The following is a 27,258-nucleotide window of genomic DNA, read 5'->3' as shown; positions in this document are numbered from 1 at the left end:
AGTGGGGAAAAAAAGTATTTAGTCAGCCACCAATTGTGCAAGTTCTCCCACTTAAAAAGATGAGAGAGGCCTGTAATTTTCATCATAGGTACACGTCAACTATGACAGACAAAATGAGAAAAAAAAATCCTGAAAATCACATTGTAGGATTTTTTATGAATTTATTTGCTAATTATGGTGGAAAATAAGTATTTGGTCAATAACAAAAGTTTCTCAATACTTTGTTATATACCCTTTGTTGGCAATAACACAGGTCAAACGTTTTCTGTAAGTCTTCACAAGGTTTTCACACTCTGTTGCTGGTATTTTGGCCCATTCCTCCATGCAGATCTCCTCTAGAGCAGTGATGTTTTGGGGCTGTCGCTGGGCAACACGGATTTTCAACTCCCTCCAAAGATTTTCTATGGGGTTGAGATCTGGAGACTGGCTAGGCCACTCCAGGACCTTGAAATGCTTCTTACGAAGCCACTCCTTCGTTGCCCGGGCGGTGTGTTTGGGATCATTGTCATGCTGAAAGACCCAGCCACGTTTCATCTTCAATGCCCTTGCTGATGGAAGGAGGTTTTCACTCAAAATCTCACGATACATGGCCCCATTCATTCTTTCCTTTACACGGATCAGTCGTCCTGGTCCCTTTGCAGAAAAACAGCCCCAAAGCATGATGTTTCCACCCCCATGCTTCACAGTAGGTATGGTGTTCTTTGGATGCAACTCAGCATTCTTTGTCCTCCAAACACGACGTGTCAAGTTTTTACCAAAAAGTTCTATTTTGGTTTCATCTGACCATATGACATTCTCCCAATCCTCTTCTGGATCATCCAAATGCACTCTAGCAAACTTCAGACGGGCCTGGACATGTACTGGCTTAAGCAGGGGGACACAGCAGGATTTGAGTCCCTGGCGGCGTAGTGTGTTACTGATGGTAGGCTTTGTTACTTTGGTCCCAGCTCTCTGCAGGTCATTCACTAGGTCCCCCCGTGTGGTTCTGGGATTTTTGCTCACCGTTCTTGTGATCATTTTGACCCCACGGGGTGAGATCTTGCGTGGAGCCCCAGATCGAGGGAGATTATCAGTGGTGTTGTATGTCTTCCATTTCCTAATAATTGCTCCCACAGTTGATTTCTTCAAACCAAGCTGCTTACCTATTGCAGATTCATTCTTCCCAGCCTGGTGCAGGTCTACAATTTTGTTTCTGGTGTCCTTTGACAGCTCTTTGGTCTTGGCCATAGTGGAGTTTGGAGTGTGACTGTTTGAGGTTGTGGACAGGTGTATTTTATACTGATAACAAGTTCAAACAGGTGCCATTAATACAGGTAACGAGGGGAGGACAGAGGAGCCTCTTAAAGAAGAAGTTACAGGTCTGTGAGAGCCAGAAATCTTGCTTGTTTGTAGGTGACCAAATACTTATTTTCCACCATAATTTGCAAATAAATTCATTAAAAATCCTACAATGTGATTTTCTGGATTTTTTTTCTCAATTTGTCTGTCATAGTTGACGTGTACCTATGATGAAAATTACAGGCGTCTCTCATCTTTTTAAGTGGGAGAACTTGCACAATTGGTGGCTGACTAAATACTTTTTTTCCCCACTGTACATGGGGTGCCAATACCTAGTCAATGGTAGCTTGGCTATATACATGGGGTGCCAATACCTAGTCAATGGTAGCTTGGCTATATACATGGGGTGCCAATACCTAGTCAATGGTAGCTTGGCTATATACATGGGGTGCCAATACCTAGTCAATGGTAGCTTGGCTATATACATGGGGTGCCAATACCTAGTCAATGATAGCTTGGCATTCTGAAAATATTCAGACCCCTTGACTTTTTCCACATTTTATTACGTTACACCCATATTCTAAAATGGATTAAACCATTTTTCCCCTCATCAATCTACACACAATACCCCATAATGTCAAAGCAAAATACAGGTTTTTAGTAGTTTTTCCTAATTTATTAATAACTGAAATATCAGTCTGAAGTCCTGAGCGCTCTCATCAAGGATCTCTCTGTACTTTGCTCCATTCATTATTCCCTCGATCCTGACTAGTCTCCCTGCCTCTGAAAAACACCCGCACAGCATGATACTGCCATGACCATGCTTCACCGTAGGCATGGTGCCAGGTTTCCTCCAGACGTGACGCTTGGCATTCAGGCCAAAGAGTTCAATCTTGGTAACAACAGACCAGAGAATCTTGTTTCTCATGGTCAGTCCTTTAGGTGCCTCTTGGCAAACTCCAAGCGGGCTGAACTCTGGAGCTCTGTCAAAGTGATCATCGGGTTCTTGGTCACCTCCCTGACCAAGGCCCTTCTCCTCCGATTGCGCAGTTGGCCGGGCGGACAGCTCTAGGAAGAATCTAGGTGATTCCAAACTTCTTCCATTTAAGAATGGAGGAGGCCACGGTGTTCTTGGGGACCTTCAATGCTGCAGACATTTTTTGGTACCCTTCCCCAGATATGTGCCTCATCACAATCCTGTCTCGGAGCTCTACGGACAATTCCTTCAACCTCATGGCTTGGTTTTTGCTCTGACATGCAATGTCAACTGTGGGATGTTATATAGACAGGTGTGTGCCTTTTCAAACCATGTCCAATCAATTGCATTTATCTCAGGTGGACTCCAATCAAGTTGTAGAAACATCTCAAGGAATATCAATGGAAACAGGATGCACCTGAGCTAAATTTCGAGATTCATAGCAAAGGGTCTGGAATACTAATGTAAATAAGGTTTTGCAAAAATGTCTAAACCTGTTTCCACTTTGTCATTATGGGGTATTATGTGTAGATTGATGAGGGATTGTTGTTGCATTTGTTGTTTGTAAAAAAACAAAACATTTTTACAATAAGGCTGTAACTTATTTTTTTGTTGAAAAAGTCAAGGGGTCTGAATACTTTCAGAATGCACTGTATAGACACTAACTATTTCACTTTAAACACTTTGTTATATTTATTGGCAAGAGAAGAGGTTGCCCAGCACAAATTAATGTACAAACATGATTTTTCATTACATATTTGTAATTTAGCAGATGCTCTTATTCAGAGCGACTTATAGGACCAATTGAGGTTAAATGCCTTGCTCAAGGCCACAATGACAGCTTTTTGACCTAGTTGGCTCGGGATTCAAACCAGCGACCTTTCAGTTACTGGCCCAACACTCTTAACCGCTAGGCTACCTGTTAAATACATAACACAATATGTGACATAAGTAGAATACAGAACACTTGAAACATTACAGGACATTTTTCATGATGGAAATTGAAATATTAAAATGTGATTTTAAAAAAGCAGTGGGTAGAGTGGCGTTTCATAGGCGGTTTGTACGGGCAGTTATACAGGACAGTTTGTGGCTGTTTCTCAGGAGCCTGGTGGTGCAGTTACCTCTGTTTGGAAGGAGCAGGTCATTCAGTGGATGGTCAAGAGTGTGCATGTCCTTCACCAGGTGCACTGCAGCCTGTTCTCGCCTGCTCTGCAGTGACGGGAGCTGTGGTTGGACTGCTCCACCTCTGGAGATGATCCTCAAGGCCCTCCTCTGCACCCTGTCTAGTTGGGCCTGCTGCTTTTTACTGCATCCAACTAACAGCACTCCACTGTATTCCAGACAAGGCCAGTATAGTATAGACTGTGACCAGATCTTCAGTAGGACATTACTGGCAAGAAAAGTCAAAAAGGCGTATCAAGGCCATTCTCACTGGCTGCTCCAGGTGTCACCACTGAGGTTAGAGTCTAGATGAAAACCAAGATACTTGGTTGTTGTTACCACTGGTACTTCCTGTCCTCCTAGGATTAGTGGTGCAGTTTGTGGATGGTCCTCTGACCAAGGGCTAAATGTACCAGTTGCCATCACCCTCTGCCTCTTTCGGTGGTGTAGCTGTGGAGCCAGGCTAGTAACCTTGGACACAGTTCAATATCAGACAGATGTTTAAGGAACTATGGGTGATCTACTCGATCAAAGGCTTTGGACACATCAGCAAGTAACACCCTCACCATTGTTGGGTTTATGGAGTCTGTAGCTGTCAGCCAGGAGTATGTGGCTTTCACAAGGGTGGTAGTAGTGCTGGACTTTGGGAGGTAGTCATACTGAATCGTGCACTCAGATAACACCTCCTACTGGCAGGGGACAGTTATAACAATGTGTTTGATGACAGAGGCTAGATCTTCTGCATGCTCTTTAGTAGCCAGGCTGGAATGCCATCAGGCCCACATGCTTTACGTGCTCTGAGTCTGTTCAGAACTTGCTTTAACTGGCCAATGCTGCACAGCTCAACCTGCTTTGTAGGCATTGGCAGGGGGAAGATGGCAAGAGGTGTGGTGCTTGTCCATGCCTCAGCAAAGAAGCCATTCAAAAACATCAGCCACGTCGTCGTCTTCAATTCCCTCGACCTGTATTCTCCCTCCTGATGTTTTCTTTGGTCCCAGTCCATTGTTAATGAAGTCCCACCATTCCTTAGGGTTTTTCTTCTTAAGGTCCTGGATTTCAGTTTTGTAGAAGATTGTCTTTGCTTCCTTGATAATCATTTGCACTGTGTTTCTGTATTTTCTCCATGTCATTGTTTCTCCCCATCTGTTGAAAATATTCTGCATTTTCCTGATGGCAGCCTTTATTCTTTCAGTCATCCAGGGCTGGTCCAGTATTGTTGTTTTCTTATTTCTTATTGACAGTTTGAATGCAGGAGTTGAATGTCTCCACCTCATATATGGCAGACCAGTCAGTACAGGCCATACATCGTGCAAAGGTCTCCTTTCTGTTCTGGGTTACCAGATGTCCTTTTTTCCGCTGCACTTCTCTTCTCCCTCCTGATGTTGTGTTTGGAGAGAACAGCAGACATTTGTGATCACTGGATCCGAGAGGAGTAAGTACAGTGGGTTGTGTTGATCAGATCTAGGATGGAGTCCCCTCTGTGGTCTTGTCTTTGGCCACTTGTTTCATGTCTGGATGGGAGTTTGTCAGCATCTTGATGGGCAGGTGATTAAAGTCTCCACACAGGATGAGACCCATTTGGGGAGAGGACATCCTGATCACATGGACAGTGATTATGAGATAATCCACAGTGTTCTGCTGCAGTGTTTTGTCATGTGCCCATGGTGGATGTTAGAGCACTCCACTACCAGAGATGAAACTGAGCTGGGGTGTTGTTTAGGACGGAGCTGAAGACACTCAAAGTCTTCTTTCTCTAGGTCAGTTATTCTTCTCTTTGCCTGCATACTGTGATTCACATACATAGCCACACCCCCTCCTCGCATCCCCTCTCTGGACCTGTCATTTCTGAACAGCTGATAGTCTTTGTCATCAGAACAGCCTCAATTCGTCGGGGCATGGACTCTACAAGGTGTCGAAAGCGTTCCACTGGGATGCTGGCCCATGTTGACTGCAATGCTTCCCACAGTTGTGTCAAGTTGTCTGGCAGTGTATTTCTACTCCGAATAGCTTGTTCCAATTCCTACAACAGATGCACAATTGGATTGAGATCTGGTGCCTCGGAAGGCCACTGCAGTAACCTGAATTCACTGTCATGTTCGTGGAACCTTTTCTGGACAAGCCTTGTGGCATGGGGCATAATCCTGCTGAAAAAATATATTTGCAGATGGATACACTTCTGCCATGAAGGGATGCACCTGATTGACAATGATTTTTAGATATCCTGTGGCATTCAAACGTTGCTCCACTTTTATCAAGGGGCCCAATGTCTGCCATGAAAACACACCCCACACAGCCACCACCATCCTGCAATGCTGACACACGGCATGGATGCATGTACTCGTGGTTTCCTCTATATCCTAGACCTCTCATTATATTTACAGTAGGAGCTATCTGCAAAACTGACAAGGTGCACACTGATCAGTAAAGAGATTCTAACATTCTACAACTTCCCGTACCTCTGCACAGTTCTCTCACAGTGAGAACCAATAGGATTACAATAGAGTGTATCCAATCCACTACCACTTCTTATGTATACGTTGGTGTCTTTTTTAATTGCCAGATATGTAGAATCTCATCTCACAGACAGCTTCTCTCCTGTGTGTATACGTTCATGTATTTTCAAGTTGCCAGATTGAGAGAAACTTAACCCACAGTCAGAGCAGGAGTATGGCTTCTCTCCTGTATGTATACGTTCATGTATTTTTAAGTTGCCAGATAGAGAGAATCTTAACCCACAGTCAGAGCAGGAGTAAGGCTTCTCTCCTGTATGTATACGTTCATGTTGTTTTAACTTGTCCAGTCGAGAGAAACTTGTCCCACAGTCAGAGCAGGAGTAAGGCTTCTCTCCTGTGTGTATACGTTCATGTATTTTTAAGGGGCCCAGTCGAGAGAAACTCTTCCCACAGTCAGAGCAGGAGTAAGGCTTCTCTCCTGTGTGTGTTCTCTGATGACGTTTTAGCTCAATTGATGTTATGAAGCATTTTACACAGTCAGAGCAGGAGTAAGGCTTCTCTCCTGTGTGTATACGTTCATGTATTTTTAAGGGGTCCTGTCGAGAGAAACTCTTCCCACAGTCATTGCAGGAGTATGGCTTCTCTCCTGTATGTATACGTTCATGTATTTTTAAGTTGCCAGATAGAGAGAATCTTAACCCACAGTCAGAGCAGGAGTAAGGCTTCTCTCCTGTGTGTATACGTTCATGTTGTTTTAAGTTGCCCAGTTGAGAGAAACTTGTCCCACAGTCAGAGCAGGAGTAAGGCTTCTCTCCTGTGTGTATACGTTCATGTTGTTTTAAGTGGCCCAGTTGAGAGAAACTTGTCCCACAGTCAGAGCAGGAGTAAGGCTTCTCTCCTGTGTGTATACGTTCATGTTGTTTTAAATTGTCCAGTCGAGAGAAACTTGTCCCACAGTCAGAGCAGGAGTAAGGCTTCTCTCCTGTGTGTGTTTTCTGATGAACTGTCAGATCCTTTGATGTTGTGAAATTCTTCCCACAGTCAGTACAGGAATACAGATTCTCTCCTGTGTGTATTTGTAGGTGTATTTTTAACTTTGATAGAATTGAGAAACTCTCCTCACAATGTGGGCAGTGATGAGACCTCTTAGCTCTGTTATCTTCCTGCTGTTGCTCTTTGGATGTAGAGAATGTCTCAACATGGTGTCCTGTGTGAACAACATCAGAAGAACCAGTCAGTTGGTGTGATATACATGTCAATAAATTGTATTTTATGAAACCCTTTTTACATCAGAAGTTGTCACAAAGTGCTTTATAGATCCCAGCCAAAAACCCCAAAGAGCAAGCAATGCAGATGAAGAAGCCATATCATCCTCCACTCACTATCACAAGGGTTAGTAACTACACATACTCATTTAATAGAACTTTAAAACATTGGCAGTTTGTCTACTTCACTTCTTTAGTCTACTCTCTGATCACTCTAGATAGCCCAGTGAATAAAACAAATGCTGGCAATACTGGTGTCAAACCATGTACAGTGAGGGAAAAAAGTATTTGATCCCCTGCTGATTTTGTACGTTTGCCCACTGACAAAGACATGATCAGTCTATAATTTTAATGGTAGGTTTATTTGAACAGTGAGAGACAGAATAACAAAAAAGAAATCCTGAAAAACGCATGTCAAAAATGTTATTAATTGATTTGCGTTTTAATGAGGGAAATAAGTATTTGACCCGTCTGCAAAACATGACTTAGTAATTGGTGGCAAAACCCTTGTTGGTAATTACAGAGGTCAGACGTTTCTTGTAGTTGGCCACCAGGTTTGCACACATCTCAGGAGGGATTTAGTTCCAATCTTCTTTGCAGATCTTCTCCAAGTCATTAAGGTTTCGAGGCTAACGTTTGGCAACTCGAACCTTCAGCTCCCTCCACAGATTTTCTATGGGATTAAGGTCTGGAGACTGGCTAGGCCACTCCAGGACCTTAATGTGCTTCTTCTTGAGCCACTCCTTTGTTGCTTTGGCCGTGTGTTTTGGGTTACTGTCATGCTGGAATACCCATCCACAACCCATTTTCAATGCCCTGGCTGAGGGAAGGAGGTTCTCACCCAAGATTTGACGGTACATGGCCCCGTCCATCGTCCCTTTGATGCGGTGAAGTTGTCCTGTCCCCTTAGCAGAAAAACACCACCAAAGCATAATGTTTCCACCTCCATGTTTGACGGTGGGGATGGTGTTCTTGGGGTCATAGGCAGCATTCCTCCTCCTCCAAACACGGCGAGTTGAGTTGATGCCAAAGAGCTCCATTTTGGTCTCATCTGACCACAACACTTTCACCCAGTTCTCCTCTGAATCATTCAGATGTTCATTGGCAAACTTCAGACAGCCCTGTATATGTCCTTTCTTGAGCAGGGAGACCTTGCGGGCGCTGCAGGTTTTCAGTCCTTCACGGCGTAGTGTGTTACCAATAGTTTTCTTGGTGACTATGGTCCCAGCTGCCTTGAGATCATTGACAAGATCATCCCGTGTAGTTCTGGGCTGATTCCTCACCATTCTCATGATCATTGCAACTCCACGAGGTGAGATCTTGCATGGAGCCCCAGGCCGAGGGAGATTGAAAGTTATTTTGTGTTTCTTCCAGTTGCGAATAATCGCACCAACTGTTGTCACCTTCTCAACAAGCTGCTTGCCGATGGTCTTGTAGCCCATTTCAGCCTTGTGTAGGTCTACAATCTTGTCCCTGGTCTTGGCCATGGTGGAGAATTTGGAATCTGATTGATTGATTGCTTGCTTCTGTGGACAGGTGTCTTTTATACAGGTAACAAGCTGAGATTAGGAGCACTCCCTTTAAGAGTGTGTTCCTAATCTCAGTTCGTTACCTGTATAAAAGACACCTGGGAGCCAGAAATCTTTCTGATTGAGAGGGGGTCAAATACTTATTTCCCTCATTAAAATGCAAATCAATTTATAACATTTTTGACATGTGTTTATTCTGGATTTTTGTGTTGTTATTCTGTTTCTCACTGTTCAAATAAACCTACCATAAAAATTATAGACTGATCATGTCTTTGTCAGTGGGCAAATGTACAAAATCAGCAGGGGATCAAATACTTTCTCACTGTAGGGGCCTAAGCTATTGATGGATTCAAGATAAGGTCGTGGTTATTGATCTCAGATTCTCAGTGTCAAAGTAGCCTTTCATTTTGGTCATTTGTGAGGTATTAAAAAAGATTCTGCGAAAGTCTCCAGTCATCTAAAATGATATAGAATTGCATGAAATCCATTTATAAAAGAACACATTTTTCCCGGACTCTAGGCTTCTAGGAAATTCCTGGATATTGGCGGGAACTGGAACAAGCTGTGGTACACATTGATCCAGACCATCCCAAACATGCTCAAAGGGTGACATGTCTGGTGAGTATGCAGGCCATGGAAGAATTGGGACATTTTCAGCATGTTCAATTGTGTACAGATCCTTGCGACATGGGGCCGTGCATTATCATGCTGAAACACGAGGTGATGGAGGTGGATGAATGGCAGGACAATGGGCCTCAGGATCTTGTCATGGCATCTCTGTGCATTCAAACTGCCATCGATAAAATGCATTTTTATTAGTTGTCTGTAGCTTATGCCATGCCATAACCCCGATACCACCATCGGGTACTCTGTTCACAACATTGACATCAGCAAACCGCACGTCCACACAACGCCATACACGGTGGTCAGCAGTTGTGAGGCTGGTTGGGCATACTGCAAAATACTCTAAAACAACATTGGAGGCAGCTAATGGTAGAGAAATTAACCTAACTTTCTCTGGCAACAGCTCTGGTGGACATTCCTGCAGTCAGCATGCCAATTGCATGCTCCCGCAAAACTTGAGACATCTGTGGCATTGTGTTGTGTGAAAAGACTGCACATTTTAGAGTGGCATTTTTGTATTTGTTAGGGATCCCCATTAGATGCTGCCAAGCACCTCCTCAGCTACTCTTGTCCCCAGCACAAGGTGCACCTGTGTAATAATGATCATGCTATTTAATCAGCTTCATGATATGCCACACCTGTCAGGTGGATGGATTATGTTGGCAAAGGAGAAATGCTCACTAACAGGGATGTAAACAAATTTGTGCACAACATTTTAGAAATAAGTTTGTGTCTGGAACATTTCTGGGATCTTTTATTTCACCTCATGAAACATGGGACCAACACTTTACATGTTGCGTTTATATGTTTGTTCAGTGTATACAGTATTTCTAAAAAAATCATACAAACTATCAATAACAACATTTAAATTAAATCAGCCTGCTTTTTTGTTCTAATCAGGTCCCTACACAGGCTCAGAAGGATCCTGTGAGGGCGGAACATTTTCTGGCTACAGTAGACCTTGCAGGGCTTCTGCCGTGAAGTCTTGGAGGCCCAAAAACTTCTCAGCTACAGATATAATGATGTCCAGCTTCTTGGACTTATTGTGCAGTAAAATTAATAACTGTGGCTATAAATAATAAAAAATCCACCTTCAAAATAAGTGTATCCAGATCACTTGATTGACGTACAACCTTTGCAACTGGTTGCAGTGCAGCCACCACCATATCTTCTTCAGAACTGTGGCCTCTTGCTACTATAACTCTCTTCACCGCCTCCACATAGGAGATTTGCTGTACAGCCCTGATCCTTGACACCTCAACCTCTTTCACCCTAACAGGGCACTCTGGGAATTCAGGAATATGACCCCCACCACAGTTACAACATTTTACATTCACATGCTCTTCAATAACATATTCCTTCCGTCTGCAAACACTTGACATGTGGCCAAACTTTTTACATTTCTTGCATTGCATCAGGTTTTACACAAACTCTCTTATGGGGTATATTATATATCCCAGCTTTACATAGGGTGGTAGATACTCTTCATCAAACATCAATAATAAAGACGAACGCTTCTCCTTTTTCACATTCTCCATCCTTCTTCTTCGCGATTTGGTTGGCGGAGCGCATTCAACTTTTAGGTGCATACACCACCACCTACTGTACTGGTGTGTGAGGCCATTCACAGCCTATATACATTAAATTCATTGATACGGTAATTAATACAAAATTGCAGTATTAGCCTGTGAGGGTAAAATGTGAGGGTAAATGTTCTTGGTTAGTGCAGATGACCTCCTCAGAACAATTGGCAGTACGCCCAGAACATTGTTCTGGGATCCAAAAGGGATATCTCAGTTTCAAGGTCTCAGCTTGGAGAGAAGAAGCCTTGTGAGGTATTGGTCTGTCACGTGCAGGAACCAAATGTTAACGATTAATTAATTATTAATAAAGCTAAAATCATGCAAATATAACTTGTCTGTGTAAGCAGTATATAGGACAACTAACGGGACTGCCCCGGCAGAGCTCCCAACCGACGTATCCTATGGTGCTTTTATGTTTGTTGGAACCTCTCCAACAAGGGACTCATTTGACTTTGAGTCCCTTCGTGGCGATTTTCCACGACAAAAACCCACCACCCCATTCCACTATTTAACACCATCTAGTCCTACGCCAGACCACTACCACTCAACACCCCCTGCAGCTGTTCTGCAGTAAATCCTCGCAATCCCAAGTACTTCTCTGCCGCTGCCACCACAGCCTCTATTTTCTGGGACTTTTTGATCCATTTCTGCAGTACAATTGAAAACCATTGCTATAAATGCTAAAAAGCCCACCTTACTGAAGCACATATTCTTCCCATCACTCTCTCTTGGTCTCTGCCTACTCACAGGAATCCTCACCATGTACCCATCTTCCTCTACCACTCTCTTCACTGCTTCTACTACAACACTTTCTGTACTACTGTACCGAGTGGCGCAGTGGTCTAAGGCCCTGCATCGCAGTGCTAGCTGTGCCACTAGAGATCCTGGTTCGAATCCAGGCTCTGTCGTAACCGGCCGCGACCGGGAGACCTATGGGGCGGCGCACAATTGGCCCAGCGTCGTCCAGGGTAGGGGAGGGAATGGCCGGCAGGGGATGTAGCTCAGTTGGTAGAGCATGGTGTTTGCAACGCCAGGGTTGTGGGTTCGATTCCCAAGGGGGGGTATGAAAAAAATAATAATAATACTCAAACTAAATAATGTATGCACTCACTAACTGTAAGTCGCTCTGGATAAGAGCGTCTGCTAAATGACTAAAATGTAAATGTAACCCTGGCAACCTCAATCTAATAATAATAATAATATTATGCCATTTAGCAGACGCTTTTATCCAAAGCAACTTACAGTCATGTGCGCATACATTTTTACGTATGGGTGGTCCCGGGGATCGAACCCACTACCCGTTACAAGTGCCATGCTCTACCAATTGAGCTACAGTTGAGCTATAGAGGACCACAATCTGCCTTTCTCTCACCTGACACCTCAGATCGCCAGCCCGTTAGCACCCCCACAACTAACACACAGAACTTTCTCCACCGATACCACACATTTCTTCATCTCATGCCCTCCTGCACACTTGTCACATCTAGGCATCTCACGCCTACACACTGCTGCAACAGGCCCATAAACTTCACACCTAAAACACTGTAATATTTACGGAACAAAATCGCTCACGGGATGACTGACACTTCCTACCTTGATCTTATCTGGCAGAGACTATGCATCAAAATCCAGCATGACAGATAATGTATTCTCTGTTTCCCCACGCTCTACACCGGATCTACGTCTCACCAAACGGAGGGTGTCACAGACACCTGGAATCTTCCATTTCAACTGCACATCCTCAACACTTAAACCTAACCCCGTTATCACTCCATTCAATGCCACCCTGTTCCGGAGAGCAATTCAAGTCACAATTCCTGTCTCTAATCACGTAATCCGCAGCGCCCGCTCCCTCTGGACAAAGGAGAAACAATAAATCATCACGAGTCCACTCAGAGTTACCTTCACCAACTCAACAGTCCCCAACCTCTTCTCCACCTAACCTGACACCACATATGTATCCATTCTCTCTACAAATCTCACTCCCACTGGGCCAGAATCATCCTTATCATCCTCGGAACGAGGCCCGAACTCAGTTCCTCACCGCAGGTAATTCATCCTCAGTCTCACCATGTTCCATCTCTGAGCTACTGGAGGACGTATCCCTCTTTATACACTAGACGATAACCTCCCTCAACACACTGCTTCCCTCTACACTCAGCTCCTTCTCAGCGGTCATCACTGCACCTGCCACCACAGTTAATTAGTTTTAAATTGACACAATACCTGTTATCAAAGGTTACAGCTAGAGATGACGTGCAGGAGCTTGCAGTGTTGTTGTTTTGCATGATGTCTACTTTGATGATAATTAGAGTTTTATAATCTGAGAGGAAATAGAGCCAAATATTGCTAAAGGTCACACCAGGGTAAGCCTACACGAAACACAGCCATTATTTTAAGTGTTTCTAAAATGAATAAAAAGGAAAAATGATTGGAACCATTTCCCTGATTGACCGCTACGTTTTATGACACCATTTTTGCACCAAAAAAAATAATTTAAAAAAATAACTGTATTCAGACTTTACTCAGTACTTTGTTGAAGCTCCTTTGGCAGTGATTACAGCCTCAAGTCTTCTTGGGTATAACGCTACAAGCTTGGCATACCTGTATTTGGGGAGTTTCTCTGCAGATCCTCTCAAGCTTGTCAGGTAAAATGGGTAGTGTCGCCGCACAGCTATTTTCAGTTCTCTCTGTACTTTGCTCCGTTCATCTTTCCCTCGATCCTGACTAGTCTCCCAGTCCCTGCCACTGAAAAAAATCCCCACAGCATGATGCTGCCACCACCATGCTTCACCGTTGGGATGGTGCCTGGATTCCTCCAGACGTGACGCTTGGCATTCAGGCCAAAGAGTTCAATCTTGGCTTCATCACACCAGAGAATCTTGTTTCTCATGGTCTGAGAGTCCTTTAGGTGTCTTTTGGCAAACTCCCAGTGGGCAGTCATGTGCCTTTTCATGAGGAGTGGCTTCCGTCTAGCCACTCTACCATAAAAGGCCTGATTGGTGGAGTGCTGCAGAGATGGTTGTCCTTCTGGAAGATTCTCCTATCGCCACAGAACTCTAGAGCTCTGCCAGAGTGACCACTGGCTTCTTGATGACCTCCCTGACCAAGGCCCTTTTCCCCCCGATTTCTTAGTTTGTCTGGGCTGCCAGCTCTAGAAAAACGATTGGTGGTTCCACACTTTTTCCATTTAAGAATGATGGAGGCCTTTCGATCATATCCTTGGACTAAAATGTTTGACACTCAGGTGCAAGCCTAACATCACATGCAAAGGGCCTTTGGGTAACGTAGCACATATTCAATGATATATATTTTTCTCACGTAGGCTGTTCATTTCTGATCTTTGATACTTTTTCTGGTTTATAAACGTATCATGGTATACTACGTTAACGCTATACGTATGGGCCATATTGTTACTTGGTAGCTACTAGCAACAGACCCTGTGTTGTGGATCATCTACCACTATTTTGGACGGTCCATACTGTAACGTTAACGTTAGTCTCAGGCTTCACTAACTAGCGTTACTGTTTTAGGTGGAGCTATTCTTTGCTACTTTTCAAACAAATACTACGTGATATTTCACATATCATCTTGCTAGAGAGGCATTTTGTTGTGATATTTAGGCTACTAGCAAAAGACCCTGTGTTGTTAGGATAGATTTATGTTTGTTTCTTCCAACAGATCTTTACACATTTTCCTCACTACAAAATATTCCTGCGGTCCTTGTGGTTACTAAACATATTTTAGATATGTCTTTATGCTATAGCTTATTCCATGTTCACATCTTTGGTTAAATGACTTCAAATGCAAAACTTAAATGTACTTTGTGGAATGTCTGTGGAGTTTGTAAACTATCCAAGCTTAAATCAGGTTATTACTAGGCTTAAACAACTTCATTCATCTATTGTGTTCCTACAAGAAACTCACGTGTTGAAGGATGAGCTACTTAAAGTATGCAGGAGATGACAAGGGCAAATAATAGCATCCTGTTTCTCCTCTCATTCTCATGGTGTTATGGTTTTAATTCACTAATCTGTTCCGTTTCAAGTGGATACTATTATAACTGATACAGCTGGTAGATACATTTTGATACAGGGAACTCTTTTGAATGAGCATATTAATCTGGTTAATGTTTATGGTCCTAATGATGATAATCCCAAATTCTTTGAGAATGTATTTCTATTGATAGCCTCCATTCCTGGTAAAGTCCTAATGGCAGGGGACTTTAATTGCACTCTTGATCCTCATCTAGATCGCTCCTCTGGTTTAGACACTTCCCACTCGCAGAGTAGAAAGAAATTACAGCATTTCATTAAGGACTTAAATCTATGTGAACCTTGGAGGACTCAGAACCCGAGTAAAAGGGAGTATTCATGTTACTCGTCAACATTTAAATCATATTCTCATGTAGACTACTTTTTAGTTTCTTGCTCATTGCTTCCCAATGTAGCAGGAAGTGGATATGATAATATTGTTTTGAATGACCATTCCACTGTGTCATTATTCTATAGGGATACAAAACTAGTAAAAGGATCCTCTAGAAGGCGTTTGCATCCCAGATGGTTAAAGGACCCAGACTTCTTACATTACGTTGGAGTGCATATAGATGTTTATTTGACATTAAACACTGACCAAACATCAGCGAGTACCAGATGGGAGGCTTTCAAAGCACATATTTGGGGGCAAAGTATACGTTTTACCAGTTTAAAATCAAATAAAAATCAGAAAATGAGAGATGGACAGCAAAATCAGAGAATTGGAGAGGGAAGCTTTTTTGGATAACTCAGTAGAAGTAAACAAAGAATGATTTGGTCTTAAAGCTCAGTATGAAGAACTTCCCACCTCAAAGGCTGCAAACAGCTTAACTAGGCTGAAACAGTCCTTCTATAATCAAGGTGAAAAACCTGGTAAATTGCTGGCCTGGCACAGTAAGAAGTAAAATTCAGCCTTTAATGCAATTCATAATTTACAAGGACAATTATCAATGGATCCTGTAGAAATAAACCAAACATTTGCTTCCTACTACAACACACTTTACAACTCTGAATCTCCTGAGAACTGAACTAGTCAGGTCTTGATTTTCCCTCTACTTCAGAAGACACTAAATTGGATCTGGAAAAGGAATTGGATGGTGTTGAAATATCTGATGCTATTTTCGATGTGAAGGGAGGTTAAGCGGAAGGTCCAGATGGGCTCCCAATAGATATTTAAGGACAAACTTCTAGGTCCACTTTTGGATATGTACAGTGCATTAGGAAAGTACTCAGACCCCTTTACTTTTTCCACAATTTGATTCATTACAGCCTTATTCTGAAATGGATTAAATAAAAAAAATCCTCATCAATCTACACACAATACCTCATAATGACGAAGTGAAAACAGGTTCTTAGACATTTTTGCAAATGTATTAAAAATAAAAACAGCAGAAATACCTTGTTTACATAAGTATTCACAACATTTGCTATGAGACTCGAAATTGAGCTCAGGTGGATCCTGTTTCCATTGATCATCCTTGAGATGTTTCTAAAACTTAATTGGAGTCCAACTGTGGTAAATTAAATTGATTGGTGATGATTTGGAAAGTCACACAACTGTCTATATAGGTGACCAAGAACATGATGGTCACTCTGACAGAGCTCCAGAGTTCCTCTATGGAAATGTGAGAACCTTCCAGAAGGACAACCATCTCTTCAGCACTCCACCAATCAGGCCTTTATGGTAGAGTGGCCAGACGGAAGCCACTCCTCAGCAAAAGGCACATGACAGCCCTCTTGGATTTTGCCAAAAGGCACCTAAAGGACTCTGACCATGAGAAACAAGATACTCTGGTCTGATGAAACCAAGATTGAACTTCTTGGCCTGAATGACAAGCATCACGTCTGGAGGAAACCTGGCACCATCCTTATGGTGAAGCATGGTGGTGGAAGCATTATGCTGTGGGGATGTTGTTCAGCGGCAGGGACTGGGAGCCTAGTCAGGATAGAGGGAAAGATGATTGGAGCAAAGTACAGAGAGATCCTTGATCAAAACCTCCTCCAGTACGCTCAGGACCTCAAGACCGGGGCGAAGGTTCACCTTCCAACAGGACAACGACCCTAAGCACACAGCCAAGACAACGCAGGAGTGGCTTCGGGACAAGTCTCTGAATGTCCTTGAGTGGCCCAGCCAGAGCCGGGACTTAAACCCAATCGAACATCTCTGGAGACCTGAAAATAGCTGTGCAGCGACGCACCCCATCCAACCTGACAGAGCTTGAGAGGATCTGCAGAGAGGAATGGGAGAAACTCCCCAAATACAGGTGTGCCAAGCTTGTAGCGTCATACACATTAAGACTTTGGCTGCAATCACTGCCAACGATGCTTCAACAAAGTACTGAGTAAAGGGTCTGAATACTTATGTAAATGTGATTGTTCAGTTGTTGTTGTTTTTTGCTTTGTCATCATGGGGTATTGTGTGTAGATTGATGAGGGAAAAAAACAATTTAATACATTTTACAATAAGGCTGTAACGTAACAAAATGTCGAAGAAGTCAAGGGGTCTGAATACTATAGACGATTTTCAAGTACATATGTTGTAGAATTAAACACCTATATGCCTTAAAATGTTTATGGATTGAGAACCAGTTGAAGGGATAATACAGAGCAGAGACATCTATGTGTTTTTCATAAACTCCCTGCAGCTGGTCTGGGTATGTCAATGACACGTGATGGAGATACAACTCCTCGTGATGGCTGTGTGGAGATTGGAGTAACAATGGAACTAGTGTTATCATTTGTTTGTGCTTATGACCTTATGACCTGACACATGGCCACATGCACATAATCTCAAGGGCCAGGGAGGATGGTAAATGATAAATGCTTAGATGTATGTGGTTGAGAATGGGTTATGGATGACATGTTTAAACCATGTTTAAGTATTGTGACCGTACAGTGACCGTACGTACATACCCCAACCAGAAGCCATGGATTACAGGAAACATCCGCACTGAGCTAAAGGGTAGAGCTGCCGCTTTCAAGGAACGGGACTCTAACCCGGACGCTTATAAGAAATCCCGCTATGACCTCCGACGAACCATCAAACAGGCAAAGAGTCAATACAGGTCTAAGATTGAATCATACTACACTGGCTCTGACGCTCGTCGGATGTGGCAGGGCTTGAAAACTATTACAGACTACAAAGGGAAGCACAGCCGCGAGCTTCCCAGTGACACAAGCCTTCCAGACGAGCTAAACCACTTCTATGCTCGCTTCGAGGCAAGCAACACTGAAGCATGCATGAGAGCACCAGCTGTTCCGGATGACTATGTGATCACGCTCTCCGTAGCCGATGTGAGTAAGACTTTTAAGCAGGTCAACATTCACAAGGCCGCAGGGCCAGACGGATTACCAGGACGTGTACTCCGTGCATGTGCTGACCAACTGGCAAGTGTCTTCACTGACATTTTCAACATGTCCCTGACTGAGTCTGTAATACCAACATGTTTCAAGCAGACCACCATAGTCCCCGTGCCCAAGAACTCTAAGATAATGTCAATGTCGCGTCAATTCAAATCTGGTATCAGGAACAAAAGAGGTCAACACGACTTCTAAAGTATACTAGTTATTTTAATTAATTCAAAAACCTTCAATGGTAAATATGATGTTTCGTATATACGGGCTCTCTGATATGCCTCGCAGGACATTACAGAGAACTAACACATTGCTCCAGAAACAATACCCAAATACTAGACAGAGGAAGTTTCCCACTTCTCTGCTGGCCAATTAGAGTAAAGACTTGAGTGTGGTTTAAACTATCTCAGCCAATCCGTTGATGCAGTGGTTGCTCTCATCTCCTCGGCGCCATTTGTTACACACTTAATCCAGGCACAAGATTATCATAACAACCTGTCATAGTGAGAAGAGCCAGCTCCCTTAGACATCATTCCCATGTCAAAGGAAGACTCATAGATCACAATGAACTATTATAGTCTAGCATTTGAAGACACAATCCTTATCTTCTCTTCACATCAATCACAGCCTTCCAGGTGTCACAGCCTACATTAGCCCAGTCAAGACTGCATTCTTTCTAAGTTAGTCATCCTATCAGTTTAGAAGAATAATAAATCCCCAATAGTCCCCCTTTTCACACCTCATAAGGTGTGATTCAAAAAATAAGAAAACACAGATTGTCATTCATTATAATACAATACAAACAAAAAATCACACTTTTATTAATAGGCCATTATGATACTAAAAAATGCAAACGCTCAGTCCATCTACACCCCACTTGCAAATTGTTACCAGTCATCAAGGAACTTCAAACCATCACATAAGAAAAGACAAACATTCACATGGTTAACTTGATTAATAAAGTATAAAACACAGGATTAATAGAACACAAAACATAAGACTATTAAAACATAAAACACAAACAGAGAAGTATATTTTGGCCCCCTTTAGACACCCTCTAGTGTCACTCCACCAAGCCTGGTAGGTCATATCCTCCATTCCTAGGTTGGAGTCCAGGATTGGGCCTTATCTCACCATCTGTGGGAAATCACCTTCTCCATCTCCTTTCTCACCAAACCTCAGACACAGGAAATAAGACAACATCCACAAAGAACAAGTATACCCATAGAAGCTATAACTTCACCCAGAATAGTTACAACAATAGTTTTCCATTTACCAAATATGTTATCAAACCAACCGTTTATGGAGCTATCAATATCAGATCTCTCAGCCAGTTTGTTTGTCAGTGTAGTTACTCCCATGAAGCTCTTTTGTCACTGACCCGTCCGGTGCTATATTGTTTGAGGATGAAAATACAGCACATAGATCCAAACAGAACACAAACTCCGCCCCTCTCAGCCAAAAGCATATCTAAAGCTATTCTATTCTGCTTTGTCATTAAGATAGTTGCCGCTGTCTGCTCATCTAATCCCTTTATTGCATCACAAGTGTGGTTTATAAATCTTTTCTGGTTATAGTAAATATAATTTATCCAATCTAAGTTTTTATTAATTGTTGACCAACAAAAAATACTTGATTCAAACTCAACTGCGGTCTGATTCCTAGCTTTGAATTGTTCTGGAACCTCTCGAGGTACTCCTATCCCATCACAGAATCCTTTCATCAAAGGATCCCGGGAGGAGGTCCTACTTTCTATTTGACAACTCACCAGTCTCTGACACGTTTGATTGTTTACATATGTAGTTGAGTTCACAATCAGTTATCACCACACAACCATCAGATGTCAGCACAGGCCTGGTTTTGGGTCCTACAATCCTCTGTCTGCAACAAATAGGAGAGATTAGTCATGTTCTCTTTCAGTTGTGATATTCTCTGTGTAGGAGCAGAGCTAAGATGCCCTACTCTGTATCCTATCTTACTAGTCCTAGAAAAACGATTAGAATCCCCTGAGACTTCAAACGTAGGCAACCTAGGTCGGAATGAGTTTGTTATCGGGGGATACTGATAGTTCAAGTTACTACCAGACTCTTTCACCACATTCCCAGGTGGTTTGCATGGGGATAAACCTGTTTTTGCGTACTTCAGACTTTCAGACAGTACCTACCCTTCTATGGGTCGCACTGCCATTTCTGGTAATTCCCTACCCTCACAACACTACACCTGTCCCCAAACTGTGTATGGAGATTTACATATCCCCCACGCTCTCGATATGAGCAACTACATAGTCCCAGGATGTACACGGCGACACACATATAGTGATGTCCTCCCCTAAAGTCCCTAATCTTCCCCTTTCCCTACGTCTAGCTGTCTCCTATGCCTTCATAGACTATGCTCAGGTATCATTTTATCAACTTGTTTTAGGTTAACTACTACTTTCGGCTGATCAGAAGGGTTTGAGTGTGTTAGGAATATGGCCCCCACAATCAGACAGCTACCTACCGTCAGGAGACCTGTGAATCCCCACCCTTGCCCTGAGAACATGTCAGACGCCAACCCATTACTTTACCTTCTACCAAACTCACACAGGGATGATCAGACAGGGTAAGGGAATCTTCGTTAAGGAGGCAACCCCCGAACCATAGTGGTGATCGGATCTTTCTCCTAACTCTGTGTTTGTTCATCAGGTGTAACTGGGTTTACCTTTTTGCAGTGTGTGACATGCACCCAGATTGATCTAATAGGACTTGATAGGGCCCTTCCCAACAGGCCTGCTTCCAGTTTTTCTTCTTTTAGGGACTGGTTCCACACCCAGTCTCCTGGTGTGATAGAGTGGGTCACCTTCTCCTTTAGTTCACCTGTGGGGCACAAAACCTCTGACATACGGGTGTGGTTAATAAACTATCTTCACACATACATGCTCAGCTCTCAATTTCTATTGTTGTTTTTTCTTTTTAAGTATTTTTATTTAATTCTATCAATATTATTTAATCCTATCACTCCCCCTTTTTGACACATGATTTGCCCATGTGTCAATATTACCACCTTTCTAAACCATTTCTTATGTAATTTATCATCCTATTGCCATGCCTTTCATTTTTTAGATTATCTTTTGCTCCTTTATTGCTCCTCCCACTTCCTTTGTCTTTCATGGAAGCTAAATTGAACTTTCATCCAGTTCAGAATCATTTAGTAATCCAATCAATCAATCTCTTATCTTATAAAAACACTTATGTTTAGTTCAAACTCTGTTCTACCCAGGCTCTCCCGGGCTTGACCTGAAGACTAATTGTTGGACATGACAAGTCTATTTTAAGTCACCTAAGTCTTCTGTCTAGCAACAAAGAATAAAATCTCTATGTTCATGATTAACCCAGTTATATCTAATAGCCCACCAGAAAACCTAATCATCTCTAAATCACTACCAATGTCATATCCCTCGTTACTCTCTACCATTTGGATAACATCACTGATGTATGTATGCCTCCTTAGAGTTCCAAATGATTTTACCATGGGCTGCCATTGCCTTCCCATAGATAAGATCACTTAATTTACCCGTATGCAGTACATAATGGAGTACGCAAACTTTACAGCACTTTATCATTACCAATAAGCTCATCATTTGTTTTTTGTTTTAACGGTTTTGGCGCTCCAAATATAGCAGTTTTCCTGGATGAGTTTAACATTCTCCCCTCCTGTGTTATAGTGTGTCCTAGGTAAATGACCTCGATCTACCAAAGTTAAAGTTTCTTTCTGCTCACTTTGTGTCCCTGTTCTTCCAGGAAGGTTAACAATTGGATTGTATCCCTCTTACATCCCTCCTGAGTGGGATTAGCCAATATAATATCATCTATATAAACTAACATTTGCATCCTTCCCTATGTTCAAACTTTCCCAAATTATTAGTTATAGCCTGGGCAAAGATTGTAAGACTTTCCGAGTAGCCTTGAGGCATCCTAGCCTAAGTCCATTTCCTTCCCTGAAAAGTAAAGCCAAACCACCCCTAACTATCCGGATGAACTTGGATGCTAAAGAAAGCATTAGCTAAATCTATCACTGTAAAATAGGAGTTCTCTGGTTTCAATTGGTTCATCAATGTATGTGGATTTTGTACACATGGAACTCTGGGAATGATATTTCTATTAAACTAACTGTAAGTCCATGACCATCCTCCAGTCGGCGCTAGGTGCCTCCTTTCTAACAGGAAAATACTGGAGAGTTGCATTGTACCTCATCTCCAGGAATTATCACCCCTCCCTTAAGTAAATTCTCAAATGTAGGTGTTATCCCTTTTATTGCTTCTGGTTTCATAGTATATTGCTTTTGGTATGGTCTATTATCGGATCGAGGAATCACTTGTACTGGAGCTACCCCCTTTATTAGTCCTACATCTGTTGTCCTTGTGACCATAATTTGAACAGAATTGCTGCTAACTCAGCCTCCTGTTCCTGAGTTAAGAAAATCTCTTCCTGTCATCCGTTAAAACTTATCTCCAGATGGACACTGGGCTGGGTTTTTGCTCTCCCATTCAACTTTATTCTATATCTCCCAGTGGAGTGGCCATACTGATCCCCATTTGGTGTATTCTGCCAGTCAGTAATGTTCTTCCCTTGTTTTATATATTTACCTAGTGATAAACATTCCTCTGAATGTTCTTTCACTAGGACAACATGGGGGCTCCACCTTTCTCTGTACAGCCTCTGGCTCTGTGAACCCATTTTAACCCAATTTGAAAAAACAACAATCACAAATAGCCAGGCCTCACTCAATTTGATAGCTCACTTTTATGACCTAAATTCTGCCTAACTGAGATGAGCTAATCTCTTTCTCCTAGTTATATTCTAAAGATGGTAGTACACACAAAACATGATAGATATTCCCAGTCTTAACCCATCAATAATTGTTTGTATCATTCTAATTCCTCCTAACTAATCCATTAAACCACTCAAAATTCCTCGAGTATACTATGATTATTTAATTGATTACCCTAACTCTGCTACATGTGATCTCAACTCAAATGATCCATTTATCAATTATTTATTCAACTCCCTAGGAAAACCTGTCTTCCCTTCCATTGTTCCTGTCCTCCCTGTATATGTCATATTTGAGTTTTTAGCCAATACAATCACAGTTACATCAAATGTTCCCTAATTTAATGGTATTTTCTTCCTAATATAACTTCCCTAAATGAGATTAAATCCCTTGCCTTCCTCTACTATCCTTATATCATTACTGGATCAATGATAATAACCGTAACAACTATCAACAACAATTGTAATAACTAATTCACATTAAATTGTGTCTTTTTTCTGATTATGCTACAATTGTAGCCTATTTTATCACCCCAGTCCAAAATATAAGTTTATGTAACAAATCCATAACCCACTACAGGCTGGCGCCATTCCCCAACACAACAGCCAATGCATACTTTCATCCTAACCAAAATAAATTATCGTTTCAAAATGGTCCATCTATCTTGTATTTCCCCGCTAACCCATTTCAGTTCGCTATTCAATGTATTTAACTGTTCTCTATGATTATGCCCTAATTAATAAAACAAATACTTGCTATCGTTGGTCAGCATACGCTTAATGACATTCTTATCATCTGAACTATACTGTCTCTCACCCTCCCCTTGCTCCTTCGGGGAGAGCGCATGGTAACCTTATTACATATTTTCATAGACTTTTCTAGAATAGTTATATTTAAGCTATCTGATTCAATCTTTCACATTTCTCAATCCACATAGTAATTTAGGTATATAGCCCCATTGCGAAAGCTTTGTCTACTGTCCCTACCTGTGTTCGAACCAGGGACAACGCCAGTCACTTCACACCATCTGCGATGCTCTCAAAGTAACTACTTCCAGTTCATAGAGCAAGTGACGTCACCAAATGAAAATCGCAGTAGCTTTCACCTCAGCAAAAAACTCTCTTCTTTTGATTCCCTTTTGAATAAGTTAGTTTTTCTATTTAACCCCTAAACACGCTCGCTACAAATAGTCCATTCAACATTACCAAACCAAATACTCATCGTACCCATTCCATCAACACATCAGCCGTGGAATTTACACTCATAAATGCAGATTGTTACTCCATGCCTTGAAATGATAAATAGATTTCCACCAATAGCATATTACAATGATTTCTCATTTTACCCTCTGACACAAAATGAAGTTCCCTCACTGTACTACGTTAGCTCTACCATGATAATTAGTTCAATTTAACCCTCTATTTGTTTTGTACTATATTATACATTACGTCTAAAACAACATTACTTATGGTCAGTTTATTCCGCCATCATATTATCCAACAAAGCCACAATCTTAAACTCATATGGGGCGGCCGACAGTTTAGTGACCAATAGCGCCGCGCCAACAACCGAGAGGTCACCGGTTACAATCCCCGTGCCGACCAGGCGAAAAATCTGCCGATGTGCCCTCGAGCAAGGCACTCAACCCCAATTGTTCCCATAAATCGCTCTAGACAAGAGCGTCTGCCAAATTACCAAAAACGCAAATGTGAATATTCTCTACTCTCTCACCCAACGCACGTCTACGCTCGGTGAGCAAGTTTAGAACACTCTCTCGTCAGATACCCACATGCGTTCCCAGCCATCTCCCAGTCTTTTCATGGCTCCAAAAGCCACACTTTCGCTCTCTCCAGCCCCTCCCCTCGCAACTCTACCTTTTTGAGGAGCTGTGAGGAGCTGCTTCTCGTCCCAGCGCGCCTCCAATATTCCGCCGTTACTCAAAGTACTCCAGTCCATTTATTGAAATCAAATAATTCCCACCTAATTAGTTAAAGTTGGTGCACGTTTATAAACCGAATTATTTCGGTCTAATTGTTTAACCAGTATTTTGCACGGTCAAACATCAAACGTTAAATCAAATACTAAACCGAATTGCTTCGACACAACTATTCAAAAGCAGTATTATGTCAAACACCAAATGTTATATTTCAAATATATTAATTCAAACGTTCTAGTTCAGTCACACAATTCATCACTTTAGCTTTATGTTCCCAAGTGTTTTTAACGGGTTATATGGTTTAAGCAACCACAAATCCAACAGTTATTCCCAAATTATACCGTTTGGACAGCCACAGACGTCTTATGATTCCCAATTTGTTTTCTATCAAGATATACAGGTTTATCATTCACACTTTCATGCATACGACAACACTCGCACTGTTTAACTTTCTATAGTACCTCCTATGGGTGTCTTTTGTTAACGTTTGCACAATTTAAACCTTATTTCCTATTTGTAATTCTCATTATTTACTGTTTTAAAATATTCTTTGTATTCACAGCCAAAAATGGTACACAGTTAAGCGTAGTATACAGTTATCACCCAGCAAAAATAGTGCACAGTTATCGCCCTCACTCACAATACACAGTCATAATCCTATCATACAGTCAAATATGTCACACAGTCATCAATTACACCCATGTTCCACACACAATCTATTTGGGCACACAGCCTCTTCTATTTTATTCAAAACACTGTGCTGAACCTAGCCGCAACCCTTAGTTACGGACCTTGCCAGTCACCAGTATTATCTAAAATTTCATCGAACCTTAGCCGTATCCTCGTAGTTACGGACCTTGCCGGTGTAATTCTTCGAACCTAGTCGTACTGTCGTAGTTACGAACCTTGTCGATAGCAATTACTTAAGCCAATTATTCCCTGTATCTTCGAACCTAGCCGTACCCTCGCAGTTACGGACCTTGCCGATAGATGTCAGTATTTTCTCCGAACCTAGCCGTACCCTCGTAGTTACGGACCTTGCCGGTAGAACAAATACTCTATGGTACCATGGTTTAACATCACATTTAGCAAAGGTTTGCATGTCACAATATTGTGCTTGTCTACTCATAATAGTTTCATAATTTAGTTCACTTACATCAGACAGGTGTTTCACAAAATTAATTTGGATAAAGCCAATTTGCAGATTTTTGGTTATTTAACAACAGGTATCTGCTTACCTTTATAGAAGCCCGGGCAGTTTGTGAAACACACGGTTCGATTAAAGAGTTGACCAAATGGGCCGGACATTTACCCAGCGAAGTCCCTTCTACCAGACCGCGTCGGGGTCACCAATTGTCAATGTCGCGTCAATTCAAATCTGGTATCAGGAACAAAAGAGGTCAACACGACTTCTAAGGTATACTAGTTATTTTAATTAATGCAAAAACCTTCAATGGTAAATATGATGTTTCGTATATACGGGCTCTCTGTGATGCCTCGCAGGACACTCCAGAGAACTAACTCATTGCTCTAGAAACAATACCCAAATACTCTGACAGAGGAAGTTTCCCACTTCTCTGCTGGCCAATTAGAGTAAAGACTTGAGCGTGGTTTACACTATCTCAGCCAATCCGTTGATGCAGTGGTTGCTCTCATCTCCTCGGCGCCATTTGTTACACACTTAATCCAGGCACAAGATTATCATAACAACCTATCATAGTGAGAAGAGCCAGCTCCCTTAGACATCATTCCCATGTCAAAGGAAGACTCATAGATCACAATGAACTATTATAGTCTAGCATTTGAAGACACAATCCTTATCTTCTCTTCACATCAATCACAGCCTTCCAGGTGTCACAGCCTACATTAGCCCAGTCAAGACTGCATTCTTTCTAAGTTAGTCATCCTATCAGTTTAGAAGAATAATAAATCCCCAATAATAGCTAACTAGAGACTTTGGGTTTGTCTGCGTGATTGAATGTACATCATTTCGTCAAGATAATTTAATAAATAATCAATTTATTTGAGATTTCTGAGTTCGTTTACATCAACGGACTTCACTGCAGACAGTGCGGATGCATCAGAGAGACAGAGAAGTTGACGGTTGCACTACTATTTTGAAGCTGCCTGAATGTAATGTCCAGCAGTTTTCTACATGTGTTGTAATCTAGGGTTGAAACCGGTTCTCCCGAAAAAGAACCGGAAAATAAAGTGTTCTATACTTTTCAGGAATAGCAGTCATTTTATAAGCAT

The sequence above is a fragment of the Coregonus lavaretus genome (assembly GCF_964263955.1).
Source record: "Coregonus lavaretus genome assembly, contig: HAP1_SCAFFOLD_63, whole genome shotgun sequence".
NCBI classification, from domain to species: Eukaryota; Metazoa; Chordata; class Actinopteri; order Salmoniformes; family Salmonidae; genus Coregonus; species Coregonus lavaretus.
Note: the sequence above shows the minus strand (reverse complement) of the source record.